The sequence below is a fragment of the Oncorhynchus keta genome, chromosome 6 (assembly GCF_023373465.1).
Source record: "Oncorhynchus keta strain PuntledgeMale-10-30-2019 chromosome 6, Oket_V2, whole genome shotgun sequence".
NCBI classification, from domain to species: domain Eukaryota; kingdom Metazoa; phylum Chordata; class Actinopteri; order Salmoniformes; family Salmonidae; genus Oncorhynchus; species Oncorhynchus keta.
The window spans coordinates 29,581,820-29,598,430 of NC_068426.1; the positions used below are offsets into that span (position 1 = coordinate 29,581,820).

A 16,611-nucleotide genomic window follows, 5' to 3' on the forward strand; every position below is an offset into this window, starting at 1 on the left:
AAATAAAGAAAATGATTCACTAACCTTTGATCTTCATCAGATGACACTCATAGGACTTCATGTTACACAATACATGTATGTTTTGTTTGATAAAGTTCATATTTATATAAAACAAATCGGAGTTTACATTGGCGTGTTACGTTCAGTAGTTCTAAAACATGCGGTGATTGTGCAGAGACCCACATCAAATTACAGAAATATTCATAATAAACATTGATAAAGATACGACTATTATACATGGAACTTTAGATAAACTTCTCCTTAATGCCACCGCTGTGTCAGATTTCAAAAACCTTTACGGAGAAAGCAAACCATGCAATAATCTGAGTACAGCCTTTAGACAACAAAGCAGCCAAAAGATACCTGCCATATTGGGTAGTCAATATTTACTCAGAAATAGCATTTGAAATATTCACTTACCTTTGATCTTCATCAGAATGCACTCCCGGGAATGCCAGTTCCACCATAAATGTTTGATTTGTTCGATAATATCCATCAGTTATGTCCAAATATCTTCTTTTGTTAGGGCGTTTGGTAAACAAATCCAAAAGCGCGTTCAGGTCGCGCCGAACGTCTGAAGAAAAGTTTTAAAAAGTTCCATTACAGCCCGTAGAAACATGCCAAACTAAGTATTGAATCAATCTTTAGGATATTTTTAACAGAAAACTTAATTAATGTTCCAGCCGGACAATTCCTTTGTCTGTACAAATGAAGTGGAACGTAGATACCTTTCACGTGAGCGCGCCAGACCGAGGCTGTGGCACTCTGCCAGACCACTCACTCAAAGAGCTCTTATGAGCCCCTCCTTTAGAGTAGAATCTTCAAGACGGTTTTTAAATACTGTTGACATCTAGTGGAAGCCTTGGGAAGTGAAACAACTAATATCCCACTGAGTTGAAAAACTACAAACCTCAGATTTCCCACTTCCTGGTTGGATTTTTTTCTCAGGTTTTGGTTGTTATACACAGACATCATTCAAGCAGTTTTAGAAACTTCAGAGTGTTTTCTATCCAAATCAAATTGATTTATATAGCCCTTCGTACATCAGCTGATATCTCAAAGTGCTGTACAGAAACCCAGCCTAAAACCCCAAACAGCAAGCAATGCAGGTGTAGAAGCACAGTGGCTAAAACTCCCTAGAAAGGCCAAAACCTAGGGAAAAAAACCTAGAGAGGAACCGGGCTATGAGGGTGGCCAGTCCTCTTCTGGCTGTGCCGGGTGGAGATTATAACAGAACATGGCAAAGATGTTCAAATGTTAATAAATGACCAGCATGGTCAAATAATAATGATCACAGTAGTTGTCGAGGGTGCAGCAAGTCAGCACCTCAGGAGTAAATGTCAGTTGGCTTTTCATAGCCGATCATTAAGAGTATCTCTACCACCCCTGCTGACTCTAGAGAGTTGAAAACAGCAGGTCTGGGACAGGTAGCACGTCCGGTGAACAGGTCAGGATTCCATAGCCGCAGGCAGAACAGTTAACTAGAGCAGCAGCACGGCCAGGTGGACTGGGGACAGCAAGGAGTCATCATGCCAGGTAGTCCTGAGGCATGGTCCTAGGGCTTAGGTCCTCCTCCGAGAGAATTAGAGAGAGAATTAGAGAGAGCATACTTAAATTCACACAGGACACCGGATAAATAAGACAGAAGTACTCCAGATATTACAAACTGACCCTAGCCCCGGACACATAAACTGCTGCAGCATAAATACTGGAGACAGGAGGGGTTAGGAAACACTGTGACCCGATAATACCCCGGACAGGGCCAAACAGGGATATAACCCCACCCACTTTGCCGATGCACAGCCCCCACACCACTAGAGGGATATCTTCAACCACCAACTTACCATCCTGAGACAAGGCCGATTATAGCCCAGGAAGATCTCCGCCACTGCACAACCCAAGGGGGGCTCCAACCCAGACAGGAAGATCAGTGACTCAACCCACTCAAGTGATGCACCCCTCCTAGGGACAGCATGAAAGAGCACCAGTAAGCCAGTGACTCAGCCCCTGTAATAGGGTTAGAGGCAGAGAATCCCAGTGGAAAGAGGGGAACCGGCCAGGCAGAGACAGCAAGGGCGGTTCGTTGCTCCAAAGCCTTTCCGTTCACCTTCACACTCCTGGGCCAGACTACACTCAATCATAGGACCTACTGAAGAGATGAGTCTTCAGTAAAGACTTAAAGGTTGAGACAGTGTCTGCGTCTCTCACATGGGTAGGCAGACCATTCCATAAAAATGGAGCTCTATAGGAGAAAGCCCTGCCTCCAGCTGTTTGCTTAGAAGTTCTAGGGACAATTAGGAGGCCTGCGTCTTGTGACCGTAGTGTACGTTTAGGTATGTACGGCAGGACCAAATCAGAGAGATCGGTAGGAGCAAGCCCATGTAATGCTTTGTAGGTTAGCAGTAAAACCTTGAAATCAGCCCTTGCCTTGACAGGAAGCCAGTGTAGGGAGGCTAGCACGAGTAATATGATCACATTTTTGGTTCTAGTCAGGATTCTATCAGCCTTAGTGCTAAGTAACTGAAGTTTATTTAGTGATTTATCCGGGTAGCCGGAAAGTAGAGCACTGCAGTAGTCTAACCTAGAAGTAACAAAAGCATGGATAGATTTTTCTGCATCATTTTTAGGCTAAGTTTCTGAATTTTGCAATGTTACGTAGATGGAAAAAAGCTGTCCTTTAAACAGTCATGATATGTTCGTTAAAAGAGAGATCAGGGTCCAGAGTAACGCCGAGGTCCTTCAAAGTTTTATTTGGCATGACTGTACAACCATAAAGATTAATTGTCAGATTCAACAGAAAATCTCTTCGTTTTTTGGGGCCTAGAACAAGCATCTCTGTTTTGTCCGAGTTTAAAAGTAGAACGTTTGCAGCCATCCACTTCCTTATGTCTGAAACACAGGCTTCTAGCGAGGGCAGTTTTGGGGCTTCACCATGTTTCATTGAAATGTACAGCTGTGTGTCATCCGCATAGCAGTGAAAGTTAACATTATGTTTTCGAATGAGATCCCCAAGAGGTAAAATATATAGTGAAAACAATAGTGGTCCTAAAACGGAACCTTGAGGAACACCGAAATGTACAGTTGATTTGTCAGAGGACAAAGCATTCAGAGACAAACTGATATATTTCCGACAGATAAGATCTACACCAGGCCAGATCTTGTCCGTGTAGACCAATTTGGGTTTCCAATCTCTCCAAAAGAATGTGGTGATCGATGGTATCAAAAGCAGCACTAAGCACGAGGACAGATGCAGAGAGAAATGTACTAATTATATGCATATTCTAGCTTTTACGGCTGAGTAGCAGGCAGCTTAATTTGGGCACGTTTTTCATCCAAGCTACCCTCCACTTGAACTTGACCCCGTTCTACAGACGTTCTTCTGTGTTATGGTCAAAAACATGTTGCAACGGAAATCTAAAGTGTTTCTTATTGGACAAGTCCAGGTCGTCCATACCTGTTTCGGTCTGTTTTCATCTGTTCAGTGTGTAACGAACTTGAAGCTATGTCTTTGCCAGCAGACTATAACTTTGAAAAAAATTAAAAGGTCAAGCTAAGGTCAGGGTCTTTGACCTGGTTTAATGTGAAGTCTCTGTTGTTTTGTAGGGGACATTTTCCTGGTGAGGGGAGGCATGCGTGCGGTGGAGTTCAAGGTAGTGGAGACTGATCCCAACCCCTACTGCATCGTGGCCCCAGACACTGTCATCCACTGTGAGGGCGAGCCCATCAAACGAGAGGTAGGGGCTACATCTAGGCTTCGGTTGGAACTTGTGCATGAGAGCAGGTTGACTTTAAAGTTGCAGTTTTCAGAGATGTGATTTTTCTCGATCATTCAGGAATTCCAGATTTTCTGATCATAGAAAGCATACGAAGAAATAGTTATCTGTAGCCTTTCCCTCTGCTTTTCTATGCTTTAACAACCACGTATCTCTGTTCAGGATGAGGAGGAGTCTCTGAATGAGGTTGGCTATGATGACATTGGGGGTGTGAGGAAGCAGCTGGCCCAGATTAAGGAGATGGTGGAGCTGCCCCTGAGACACCCAGCACTGTTCAAGGCCATCGGCGTCAAGGTGAACTAAATACATCACCTCTCATTAGGCTTGGGCAGTATACCGTATACTGGGGTATTTTGAAATAACCAAGGGATGTTTTTTCAATACCGTTGAAACGATTCATTTTAAGTTTTTCAATACATTTGTATATTTTTTGCTGTTTTGAGAGTAAATACCTGGAGTCAACTTGTGCAATATGTTAGGAGATAATGCAGATCGCGTTCTTCATTTCACTTGTCACATTATGAAGCTTACCGTAGTTCCCCAGAACAGTTGACCCAGTCAACTTAGCATTCTGGTAATAGAGTCCCAATGGGCTTTTTTGTGTTTTTTGCACCCCCTTGTGTATTAAACCGATAATACCGTGAATCCCGGGATGAGATATGAAAATCTGGATACCCAACCCTATCTCTCATCATTCACCTAAAACCTCATGGACAAGATTAGATTAAAGATAAATAAGTAAACAGTTTTTGTTTTTATTATGTTGTATGTGATAATGTAAGTCGCTCTGGATAAGAGCGTCTGCTAAATGACTTAAATGTAAATGTAAATGTAATAATGCAAATAATTAAAAAGGTAATTAAATAGTTAATTCCAGCCTCCAAGGGGTATCCTGCTGTATGGACCCCTGGAACAGGAAAGACACTGATTGCACGTGCCGTGGCCAACGAGACCGGAGCCTTCTTTTTCCTTATCAATGGTGAGACTGAGCAACAATACCTCTTTTTGTTATTTTTCATTGTGCTTCAATTGTCATTGCATTAAGTGAATAGAAATTCCATTCAAGAGCAAAAATGTTTTAATTGTAATTTCAATGTAACTGACTGAATTGGAATTAATTGACCAACTCCGTTCAGTGACGGTCAGGAAAAAGTTAACTGCTAGTTGAACTTTTACCTGCTAAATGTTTCAGGGCCTGAGATCATGAGTAAACTGGCTGGAGAGTCTGAGAGTAACCTGAGGAAGGCCTTTGAGGAGGCTGAGAAGAATGCCCCCGCCATCATCTTCATTGACGAGCTGGACGCCATTGCACCAAAAAGAGAAAAGGTGGGCTCACGTCTTCTGATAGAGTTTCCTTCCCATCCTCTATATAGGTGTTCTTCCTTCCTACTCCGGAGTCATGTTCATTAGGGAGAAAGGTTTTGAGTGAAACAGGAAGATACATTTTTGAACATTGTCCCCTTTTGAACGTGACTCTGGAGGCCCACAGGGTGTGTAGGCTTTTTTGTAGCCTAGCACAAACTTCTTTAGTTGAATCGTGTGTGTGGTTGCAGCCCTGAAACAAAGCCTGCATGCCCGGTGGGTCTCAAGGAACAGGATTGAATGGCACTGCAGTAATTCCTTGCACATATTCTGACTATCATGACGCTTGCTGCCTACAGTTATCTTTGTCTGATTTTTCAACATTTTGTTACGTTACAGCCTTATTCTAAAATTGATTCAATTAATTGTTTTCCTCACCAATCTGCATACAATACCCCATAATGACACAGAAAACAGTTTTTTAAATTTTTTTATTAAAAAAATGTTTGCAACTTTATAAAAAAATGATAAATACCTTAAGTATTCAGACCCTTTGCTATGACAATCGAAATTGAGCTCAGGTGTATCTAGGGATAGGTACCGAAACCCGGTATTAAATGGGCCCCAGGGATAAATTATGAAAGACCGTAGAATCAATAAGCTCCGACGTTATCGGTTCTGCTTTCGGTACTGGAGAAATTAAGAAAATACATTTCCTATTTATTATTGCTACATAAACGTTATCTTGCACATTTTGTCTCGCCAACCGTTTCTAATTTGCAATAAGAATAAGACATTTGTCTATGATGCATTTTCACTATTCCCAATCCAGAAGATATAGCTCTCTCGTGCAGAGCCTGTCTCTCACGCTACAGCACACACACAAGAAAGACCATGTTCTTAATTAGTGACAATGGCAGAGAGAGCTAAACGTTCAAAAGTGTGGTTACACTTCACCAGAATCAATGCCACAGGTGCAACAATACTTTTGCTCGTGTTCCCGCCCTTACAAGCAATCTGTCCAAACATCTATCGAAAGTGCATAATGTACAGGCAGAGAAATGCACAGTTTTCGACTGCCTAGCTCGTTGTTTGTCTCTTGTTCGTCTCTTGTCTACGTTAGGTATGTTTGCTAGCAGCCTAGAGCCCACACATGGAGTTCATGATCAAAAGTACCCATTACCGCTGGTCCAGGCCCAAAGCCCCTTCACGCTGGCAGCTAGTGGGAGGATGACTGAGGAGAGGGTGAATGAGTTCCATCTAGCTGTGACCAAATTCATAGTGAAAGGCCTACACACCCCAGTGGAGTTCAAGGACTTTAGGTAACGGTCTGTCAGTATACAGTTGAAGTTGGAAGTTTACATACACTTAGGTTGGAGTCATTAACTTTTTCAACCACCACAAATTTCTTGTTAACAAACTATAGTTTTGGCAAGTCGGTCAGGACATCTACTTTGTGCATGACACACGTAATATTTCCAACAATTGTTTACAGACAGATGATTTTACTTATTCACTATATCACAATTCCAGTGGGTCAGAAGTTTACATGCACTAAGTTGACTGTGCCTTTAAACAGCTTGGAAAATTCCAGAAAATGATGTCATGGCTTTAGAAGCTTCTCATAGGCTAATTGACATCATTTGAGTCAATTGGAGGTGTACCTGTGGATGTATTTCAAGACCTACCTTCAAATTCAGTGCCTCTTTGCTTGAAATCATGGGAAAATCAACAGAAATCAGCCAAGACCTCAGGAAAAAAATTGTGAAAAGTGCAAATCAATCCCAGAACAACAGCAAAGGACCTTGTGAAGATGCTGGAGGAAACAGGTAAAAAGTATCTATATGCACAGTAAAACAAGTCCTATATTGACATAACCTGAAAGGCCACTCAGCAAGGAAGAAGCTACCGCTCCAAAATCTCCATAAAAAAGCCAGACTACGGTTTGCAACTGCACATGGGGACAAAGATGAAACTTTTTGGAGAAATGTCCTCTGGTTTGATGAAACAAAAATACAACTGTTTGACCATAATGACCATTGTTATATTTGGAGTAAAAGGGGAGGCTTGCAAGCCGAAGAACACCATCCCAACCTTGAAGCACGGGGGTGGCAGCATCATGTTGTGGATGTGCTTTGCTGCAGGAGGGACTGGTGCAGTTCACAAAACAGATTGCATCGTGAAGAATTGAAAGTTGTGGATATATTGAAGCAACATCTTAAGACATCAGTCAGGAAGTTAAAGCTTGGTCGCAAATGGGTCTTCCAAATGGACAATGACCCCAAGCATACTTCCAAAGTTGTCTGAAATATTTGGCCCAAGTTAGACAATTTAAAGGCAGTGCTACCAAATACTAATTGAGTGCATGTAAACTTCTGACCCACTGGGAATGTGATTAAAGAAATAAAAGCTGAAATAAATAATTCTCTACTATTATTCTGATGTTTCACATTCAAATAACGTGGTGATCCTAACTAACCCAATATGTAATTTTTATTAGGATTAAATGTCAGGAATTGTGAAAAACAGAGTTTAAATGTATTTGGCTAAGGTGTATGTGAACTTCTGACTTAAACTGTATATTGAGTTGTATTCATTTTTAGGATAGTGTAGAATAGTAGTAGATGGGTGGACCAGCCTCTGTCAGGACCACTATCTCACTGTTACAGTTCACTGCACAAGCCAGGGCAGTGTAAAACAGAAGGCCCTCCACACCAGTGTACAAATCGCAAAATGGTGAAAACACGTTTGGAACAGACCTATATTGCAGCTCTTACCAAGAAAGGCAATTGCATACTGTAAGCCTGCCCAATAAATGACAGCAATAGGTTAATGCTATTTATTTTACAACAGGCCTTAAACTAAATACGGAGTGCACAATATAAAAAAAGACAGTTCTAACTTAATTTAGCCAACACACAAATTTGAACAAAATGTAACTTTTTGCATAGGCTATTTAAAGGACAGGTTTAGATGATTAAATAGGCCTACAATAATAATGGATAAACAATTGATAATAGGGCGGCAGCGTAGCCTAGTGGTTAGAGCGTTGGACTAGTAACCGGAAGGTTGCGAGTTCAAACCCCGAGCTGACAAGGTACAAATCTGTCGTTCTGCCCCTGAACAGGCAGTTAACCCACTGTTCCCAGGCCGTCATTGAAAATAAGAATATGTTCTTAACTGACTTGCCTGGTTAAATAAAGTTTTAAAAAATAAAATAAATAAATAAATAAATAAATACTTAATAAATAAATGGTAGAAAGTTGCATCAAACCTGAAAAGTGAGTTGCAAACCGTCCATTTGGCCGTCCTCATCTTTGCCCTCTACAATATTAAAACTTGTTCCAGAGGACATTCCCCTTGTTAGCTTGTTTTCACTACACTCTTTATTCTTTTTGTTTTGCTTCAAAGAATACGGACTCCATCTTCGCAATCAACAGTAGCCTAGGCCCAGGCTCCTTTTTCCTTTTCTTTTCTCCCTCCCAGCAGGGGCACATGAGGTGAGCAGCCAGAACCAGTTTCAGCTGGACATGAGCTATATGTTTTATTGAGTTTCAATTGACTGACGCTGTTGCATCCATTCTCATCACACAAACACTAAATTAACAGAGGACAGGTCTAATCGGGTCCAGTCGGTAAATACATTTGAATTACACATTACCCGTGGCAATTATATCATACCCAAACCAGATCAGATATAAAAGTCCGAATTGACCTCCGAATTCCGGGGCTGTTGCATCCGTGAAGACCTCTAATTTAGGGCAAACACCATATCACTGAGTATTATTATTACTGCATTATGTTATGGGTATGCTTGTCATTGGTAAGGACTAGGGAAGTTTTTAGGATAAAAATAAATGGAATAGAGCTAAGCACAGGCAAAATCCTAGAGGAAAGCCTGGTTCAGCCTGCTTTCCAAAAGACACTGGGAGACAAATGCACCTTTCAGCAGGACCATAACCTAAAACACAAGGCCATATATGCACTGGAGTTGCTTACCATTACCACATTGAATGTACCTGAGTGACCTAGTTAGTTTTAACTTAAATTTAACTTAAGTCTTGAAAATGTCTGTCTAGCACTGATCAACAACCAACTAGACAGATCTTGAAGAATTGTTTAAAGAATAATGTACAATCTAGGTGTACAAAACACTTAGACTCACAGTTATAATCACTGCCAAAGGTGATTCTAAAATGTATCGACTCAGGGTTGTGAATACTTATGTAAATTAGATATATTTCATTTTCAATAATTGTGCAAGAATGTCTAAAAACGTGTTCACCCTCTCCACTACTGTTCCATCGATGTTAATAGGGGGGTGTTCCCTCTGCTGTTTCCTGAAGTCCACAATCATCTCCTTAGTTTTTTGGAGTGTGAGGTTATTTTCCTGACACCACACTCCGAGGGCCCTCACCTCCTCCCTGTAGGCCGTCTCGTCATTGTTGGTAATCAAGCCTACCACTGTTGCATCGTCCGCAAAATTGATGATTGAGTTGGAGGCGTGCGTGGCCACGCAGTCGTGGGAGTATAGGAGAGTGCTCAGAACGCACCCTTGTGGGGCCCCAGTGTTGAGGATCAGCGGGGTGGAGATGTTGTTACCTACCCTCACCACTTGGGGGCGGCCCATCAGGAAGTCCAGTACCCAGTTGCACAGGGCGGGGTCGAGACCCAGGGTCTCGAGCTTGATGATGAGTTTGGAGGGTACTATGGTGTTAAATGCTGAGCTGTAGTCAATGAACAGCATTCTCACGTAGGTATTCCTCTTGTCCAGATGGGTTAGGGCAGTGTGGTTGAGATTGCATCGTCTGTGGACCTATTTGGGCGGTAAGCAAATTGGAGTGGGTCTAGGGTGTCAGGTAGGGTGGAGGTGATATGGTCCTTGACTAGTCTCTCAAAGCACTACATGATGACGGAGGTGAGTGCTACGGGGCGGTAGTCGTTTAGCTCAGTTACCTTAGCTTTCTTGGGAACAGGAACAATGGTGGCCCTCTTGAAGCATGTGGGAACAGCAGACTGGGATAGGGATCGATTGAATATGTCCGTAAACACACCAGCCAGCTGGTCTGCGCATGCTCTGAGGGCGTGGCTGGGGATGCCGTCTGGGCCTGCAGCCTTGCGAGGGTTAACACGTTTAAATGTTTTACTCACCTCGGCTGCAGAGTGAAGGAGACTGTTTTGTCCTCAAAGCGGGCAAAAAAGTTATTTAGTCTGCCTGGGAGCAAAGGCATCCTGGTCCGTGACTGGGCTGGATTTCTTTTTTTAATCTGTGATTGACTGTAGACCCTGCCACATACCTCTTGTGTCTGAGCCGTTGAATTGCAATTCTACTTTGTCTCTATACTAACGCTTAGCTTGTTTGATTGCCTTGCGGAGGGAATAGCTACACTGTTTGTATTCGGTCATGTTTCCGGTCACCTTGCCCTGATTAAAAGCAGTGGTTCACGCTTTCAGTTTCACGCGAATGCTGCCATCAATCCACAGTTTCTGGTTTGGGAATGTTTTAATCGTTACCTTGGGTTGAAGAAATGTGGCAATTTTCAGAATGAATCAAACCTCAGTTTTCTTTCTTTTGTGGATAAAGGCTCTTAAACCTGTTTTTTAATGATTCGTAAACCCCCTTTTTTTTTATCTACCAAATTGATGTTGAAACAGAGACAAATATGCATATATTTAGATGGCTTTCTTTAATTGGTCCTTAATATTCTGAACCTGTTTTCTTGATAAATTTTATTGAGTTGACTAAATTCAAACTAAAAGGTACACCGTATTTTAAAGGGATGTCTTAAGATAAATGTACTGAAAACCCTATTGAATGAAAACTGTTGGCCAGCAAGTGGGAGGGTTTTCAGCAGTTGAATTACATTTATTCAGTGCGCACAAGGGAAACCACCCATGCGAATCCGTTAAAGCACACAAGGTAAGTCTGAATACCAACTACTGAGAAGTGAGTAGGAAAGGCCTAGGTTCACTTTGGCCGCCTATAATATATAGCCTAATATATAGGCGGGGAGTTTAAATGTGATGTGATTACTTTGGCTAAATTAATACATTTTTGCACCGATGCATTGCAAATGTAAAAACAGGCAGAGAAATAAATACATTTGTTCATTCACACAACGATCCCACAGATCCATCAGTAGCAGTGAGCGGCCTGTCACTGGCATTGTCCCAGATAACAATTTATACTGAACAAAGTGTTGATCCCAGAATTATCCATATGCACAAAAATCTTATTTCTCAGTGTTGTGCACAAATTTGTTTACATCCCTGTTAGTGAAATGTTTTCCTTTGCTAAGATAATCCATTCACCTGAGGTGTGCTATATCAAGAAGCTGACCGCATGGCCATTACACAGGTGGACCTTGTGCTGGGGACAATAGGTCATTCTAATTACGTGTAGTTTTCACATAACACAATGCCACGGATGTTTTGAAGGAGCGTGCAATTACCATACTGACTGCAGTAATGTCCACCAGAGCTGTTGCCAGAGAATTGAATATTAATTATAATTAATTAATTTTTTTTGTTCAGTGTATATTGATCAACAGCTTATTTTCGCATGCGAAAAGACCCAAATCGAACCTGTTCCGAATAAGTAATTGACGGATTGCAGCAGGATGGTATTTTGCAATTGGCATGAACGGCATCGTCGTGAGAAAGGGACTTTAGGGTCAACCGAGAATGTCATTAACCTTTTTATGTTGTCCTGTGCAGACACACGGTGAGGTGGAGAGGCGCATTGTGTCCCAGCTCCTCACACTCATGGATGGCCTTAAGCAGCGCGCTCACGTCATCGTCATGGCAGCCACCAACAGGCCCAACAGCATTGACCCCGCCCTGAGGAGATTTGGTACGATCCCTCCTCAATGTACTTGTAGACTTAGAATGTAACAGTTCAGTTCTGAGTTTGTCGGAGGCCTCTTATATTTGATATACCATATTTGATGAAAATCTTCATCCAATGTTGATTTCTTTGTCATTACTAGCTGTGAATCAGCAGGGTTGTTGTTAATAAAGAAATATGGAAATGGAAATGGAATTTATTTCTATGCTGATTAGTGAGACTGACCTTCACTGTGTGACATCGCTCCTCAGGGCGTTTTGACAGGGAGGTGGACATCGGAATCCCTGATGCCACAGGCAGACTGGAGATCCTCCAGATACACACCAAGAACATGAAACTGTCCGACGACGTGGACCTCAAGCAGGTGTGTGTGTATAGCACTACTGTCAGGTAGTGAGGTTGTCAATGAAACTCACCATAACCATATTGTGTGTGTGCAAAGTGGAATTAAAAGTAGTGAGTGGGTTAACTCACTGCCATATTGATTCTGTGTCTGTATCGCCACTGTATGTGTGACCATGTCTATCGGTGTCCTCCAGGTTGCCAATCAGACTCACGGCCATGTGGGTGCTGACCTGGCCGCACTGTGCTCTGAAGCCGCCCTGCAGGCCATCAGGAAGAAGATGGATCTCATCGACCTGGAGGACGAAACCATTGACGCCGAGGTCATGAGCTCCCTGGCTGTCACCATGGATGACTTCAGAGTAAGGAACTGGATTATTTTCTCCTTTTAACACACACACACCACTCAAAGTAGCTTAGCACAGAGCACTTTATTCACCTTTGTTTTTCGTCACTATGTAAATCTGCAGCATCCAGCAATTGTATTTTTTCTAATGGTCTGAGGACAGCACTTTATGCTTAAGTTATCGCCCCAAAACGTGACCAGTAACCATTAAGCATTAGAACCAGTTGTATCAGAGAATCTCTTAACCAGCAGGACTAACCAATTTGTATTCGTGTTGTGTTTCAGTGGGCTCTAAGCCAGAGCAACCCTTCAGCCCTGAGAGAGACGGTGGTTGAGGTGCCCAACATCAGCTGGGAGGACATCGGAGGTCTGGAGGACGTCAAGAGGGAACTCCAGGAGCTTGTACAGGTAAGCTATGTTATAGTCATGGGTACATTACTGTTAAGATTTAGCTTTATATGCCATAAAAGCTAATATGTCATTTGTTGATTTTTTTTTTTTTATCAATCGAGAGTGAAGAGTACAGTTAATTTCTCTGGTCTGTTTTGCTTGTCTGTAGTGGGTCTTGATTAACCTTCATGGTCTGCGCTTCTCTTCAGTACCCAGTGGAGCACCCAGACAAGTTCTTGAAGTTCGGCATGACCCCGTCCAAGGGCGTGCTGTTCTACGGGCCCCCAGGTTGTGGTAAGACCCTGCTGGCCAAAGCTATCGCCAACGAGTGCCAGGCCAACTTCATCTCCATCAAATCAAATCAAATCAAATCAAATCAAATTTTATTTGTCACATACACATGGTTAGCAGATGTTAAATGCGAGTGTAGCGAAATGCTTGTGCTTCTAGTTCCGACAATGCAGTGATAACCAACAAGTAATCTAACTAACAATTCCAAAACTACTGTCTTATACACAGTGTAAGGGGATAAGGAATATGTACATAAGGATATATGAATGAGTGATGGTACAGAGCAGCATACAGTAGATGGTATCGAGTACAGTATATACATATGAGATGAGTGTGTAGACAAAGTAAACAAAGTGGCATAGTTAAAGTGGCTAGTGATACATGTGTTACATAAGGATGCAGTCGATGATGTAGAGTACAGTATATACATATGCATATGAGATGAATAATGTAGGGTAAGTAACATTATATAAGGTAGCATTGTTTAAAGTGGCTAGTGATATATTTACATAATTCCCATCAATTCCCATTATTAAAATGGCTGGAGTTGGGTCAGTGTCAATGACAGTGTGTTGGCAGCAGCCACTCACACTGTTAGTGGTGGCTGTTTAACAGTCTGATGGCCTTGAGATAGAAGCTGTTTTTCAGTCTCTCGGTCCCAGCTTTGATGCACCTGTACTGACCTCGCCTTCTGGATGATAGCGGGGTGAACAGGCAGTGGTTCGGGTGGTTGATGTCCTTGATGATCTTTATGGCCTTCCTGTAACAACGGGTGGAGTAGGTGTCCTGGAGGGCAGGTAGTTTGCCCCGGTGATGCGTTGTGCAGTCCTCACTACCCTCTGGAGAGCCTTACGGTTGAGGGCGGAGCAGTTGCCGTACCAGGCGGTGATACAGCCCGCCAGGATGCTCTCGATTGTGCATCTGTAGAAGTTTGTGAGTGCTTTTGGTGACAAGCCGAATTTCTTCAGCCTCCTGAGGTTGAATAGGCGCTGCTGCGCCTTCTTCACGACGCTGTCAGTGTGAGTGGACCAATTCAGTTTGTCTGTGATGTGTATGCCGAGGAACTTAAAACTAGCTACCCTCTCCACTACTGTTCCATCGATGTGGATAGGGGGTGTTCCCTCTGCTGTTTCCTGAAGTCCACAATCATCTCCTTAGTTTTGTTGACGTTGAGTGTGAGGTTATTTTCCTGACACCACACTCCGAGGGCCCTCACCTCTTCCCTGTAGGCCGTCTCGTCGTTGTTGGTAATCAAGCCTACCACTGTTGTGTCGTCCGCAAACTTGATGATTGAGTTGGAGGCGTGCGTGGCCACGCAGTCGTGGGTGAACAGGGAGTACAGGAGAGGGCTCAGAACGCACCCTTGTGGGGCCCCGTGTTGAGGATCAGCGGGGAGGAGATGTTGTTGCCTACCCTCACCACCTGGGGGCGGCCCGTCAGGAAGTCCAGTACCCAGTTGCACAGGGCGGGGTCGAGACCCAGGGTCTCGAGCTTGATGACGAGCTTGGAGGGTACTATGGTGTTGAATGCCGAGCTGTAGTCGATGAACAGCATTCTCACATAGGTATTCCTCTTGTCCAGGTGGGTTAGGGCAGTGTGCAGTGTGGTTGAGATTGCATCGTCTGTGGACCTATTTGGGCGGTAAGCAAATTGGAGTGGGTCTAGGGTGTCAGGTAGGGTGGAGGTGATATGGTCCTTGACTAGTCTCTCAAAGCACTTCATGATGACGGAAGTGAGTGCTACGGGCGGTAGTCGTTTAGCTCAGTTACCTTAGCTTTCTTGGGAACAGGAACAATGGTGGCCCTCTTGAAGCATGTGGGAACAGCAGACTGGTATAGGGATTGATTGAATATGTCCGTAAACACACCGGCCAGCTGGTCTGCGCATGCTCTGAGGGCGCGGCTGGGGATGCCGTCTGGGCCTGCAGCCTTGCGAGGGTTAACACGTTTAAATGTCTTACTCACCTCGGCTGCAGTGAAGGAGAGACCGCATGTTTCCGTTGCAGGCCGTGTCAGTGGCACTGTATTGTCCTCAAAGCGGGCAAAAAGTTATTTAGTCTGCCTGGGAGCAAGACATCCTGGTCCGTGACTGGGCTGGATTTCATCTTGTAGTCCGTGATTGACTGTAGACCCTGCCACATGCCTCTTGTGTCTGAGCCATTGAATTGAGATTCCACTTTGTCTCTGTACTGACGCTTAGCTTGTTTAATAGCCTTGCGGAGGGAATAGCTGCACTGTTTGTATTCAGTCATGTTGCCAGACACCTTGCCCTGATTAAAAGCAGTGGTTCGCGCTTTCAGTTTCACGCGAATGCTGCCATCAAAGGTCCTGAGCTGCTCACCATGTGGTTCGGAGAGTCCGAGGCCAACGTCCGCGAGATCTTCGACAAGGTAAGGCTAAACCGATTTATCATGGCTTTTCAGATCCCTCTAACCTCATATTTACATGTATTTAAAAAGTTTTTTTAATGTTTTTATTGATTGTATGGTATGTCATTGTTGTGTTACACATGCACAAAGATGGTTAGTAAATGTGAAACCTGGGAGGTGTTTATTAGGCATAAACAGAAGAAAAACTACTGAAATGGGAGGGACCAACCTTAACATGTCCAAGAAACGCTTATTCTCGTCTTCCGTTGCAAAACCTATATTGTACTAAGCCCTCTTATGTTTCAGGCTCGCCAGGCCGCCCCCTGCGTGCTTTTCTTTGACGAGCTGGACTCCATCGCCAAGGCACGTGGGGGTAACGTGGGTGATGGTGGCGGAGCGGCCGACCGTGTCATCAACCAGATCCTGACAGAAATGGACGGCATGTCCAGCAAGAAGAACGTCTTCATCATCGGTGCCACCAACAGGTCAGCCCTCTTAACCGCTCATTCTGCTACAATGTTATTCTCACTAATTGAGTTTTTAACACTTGAGGGACCCCCCCCCCTTTAAGCTTATGAGCAGTCATTCAGACTGCAACATCGAACAGTGGGACAAAAAAGTATTTAGTCAGCCACCAATTGTGCAAGTTCTCCCACTTAAAAATATGAGAGAGGCCTGTAATTTTCATCATAGGTACACTTCAACTATGACAGACAAAATAAGAGAAAAAAAATCCAGAAAATCACATTGTAGGATTTTGAATGAATTTATTTGCAAATTATGGTGGAAAATAAGTATTTGGTCACCTACAAACAAGCAAGATTTCTGGCTCTCACATACCTGTAACTTCTTCTTTAAGAGGCTCCTCTGTCCTCCACTCGTTACCTATGTTAATGGCACCTGTTTGAACTTGTTATAAGTATAATACATTCTGTATATGCTATCACAAAAA

General features: G+C 43.2%; 1 pseudogene; it reads left to right on the top strand.

The window, feature by feature from the left end:
• The window catches only part of LOC118384882 (transitional endoplasmic reticulum ATPase-like), a 49,760-nt pseudogene that overhangs the window by 15,292 nt on the left and 17,857 nt on the right, over nt 1-16,611 (top strand).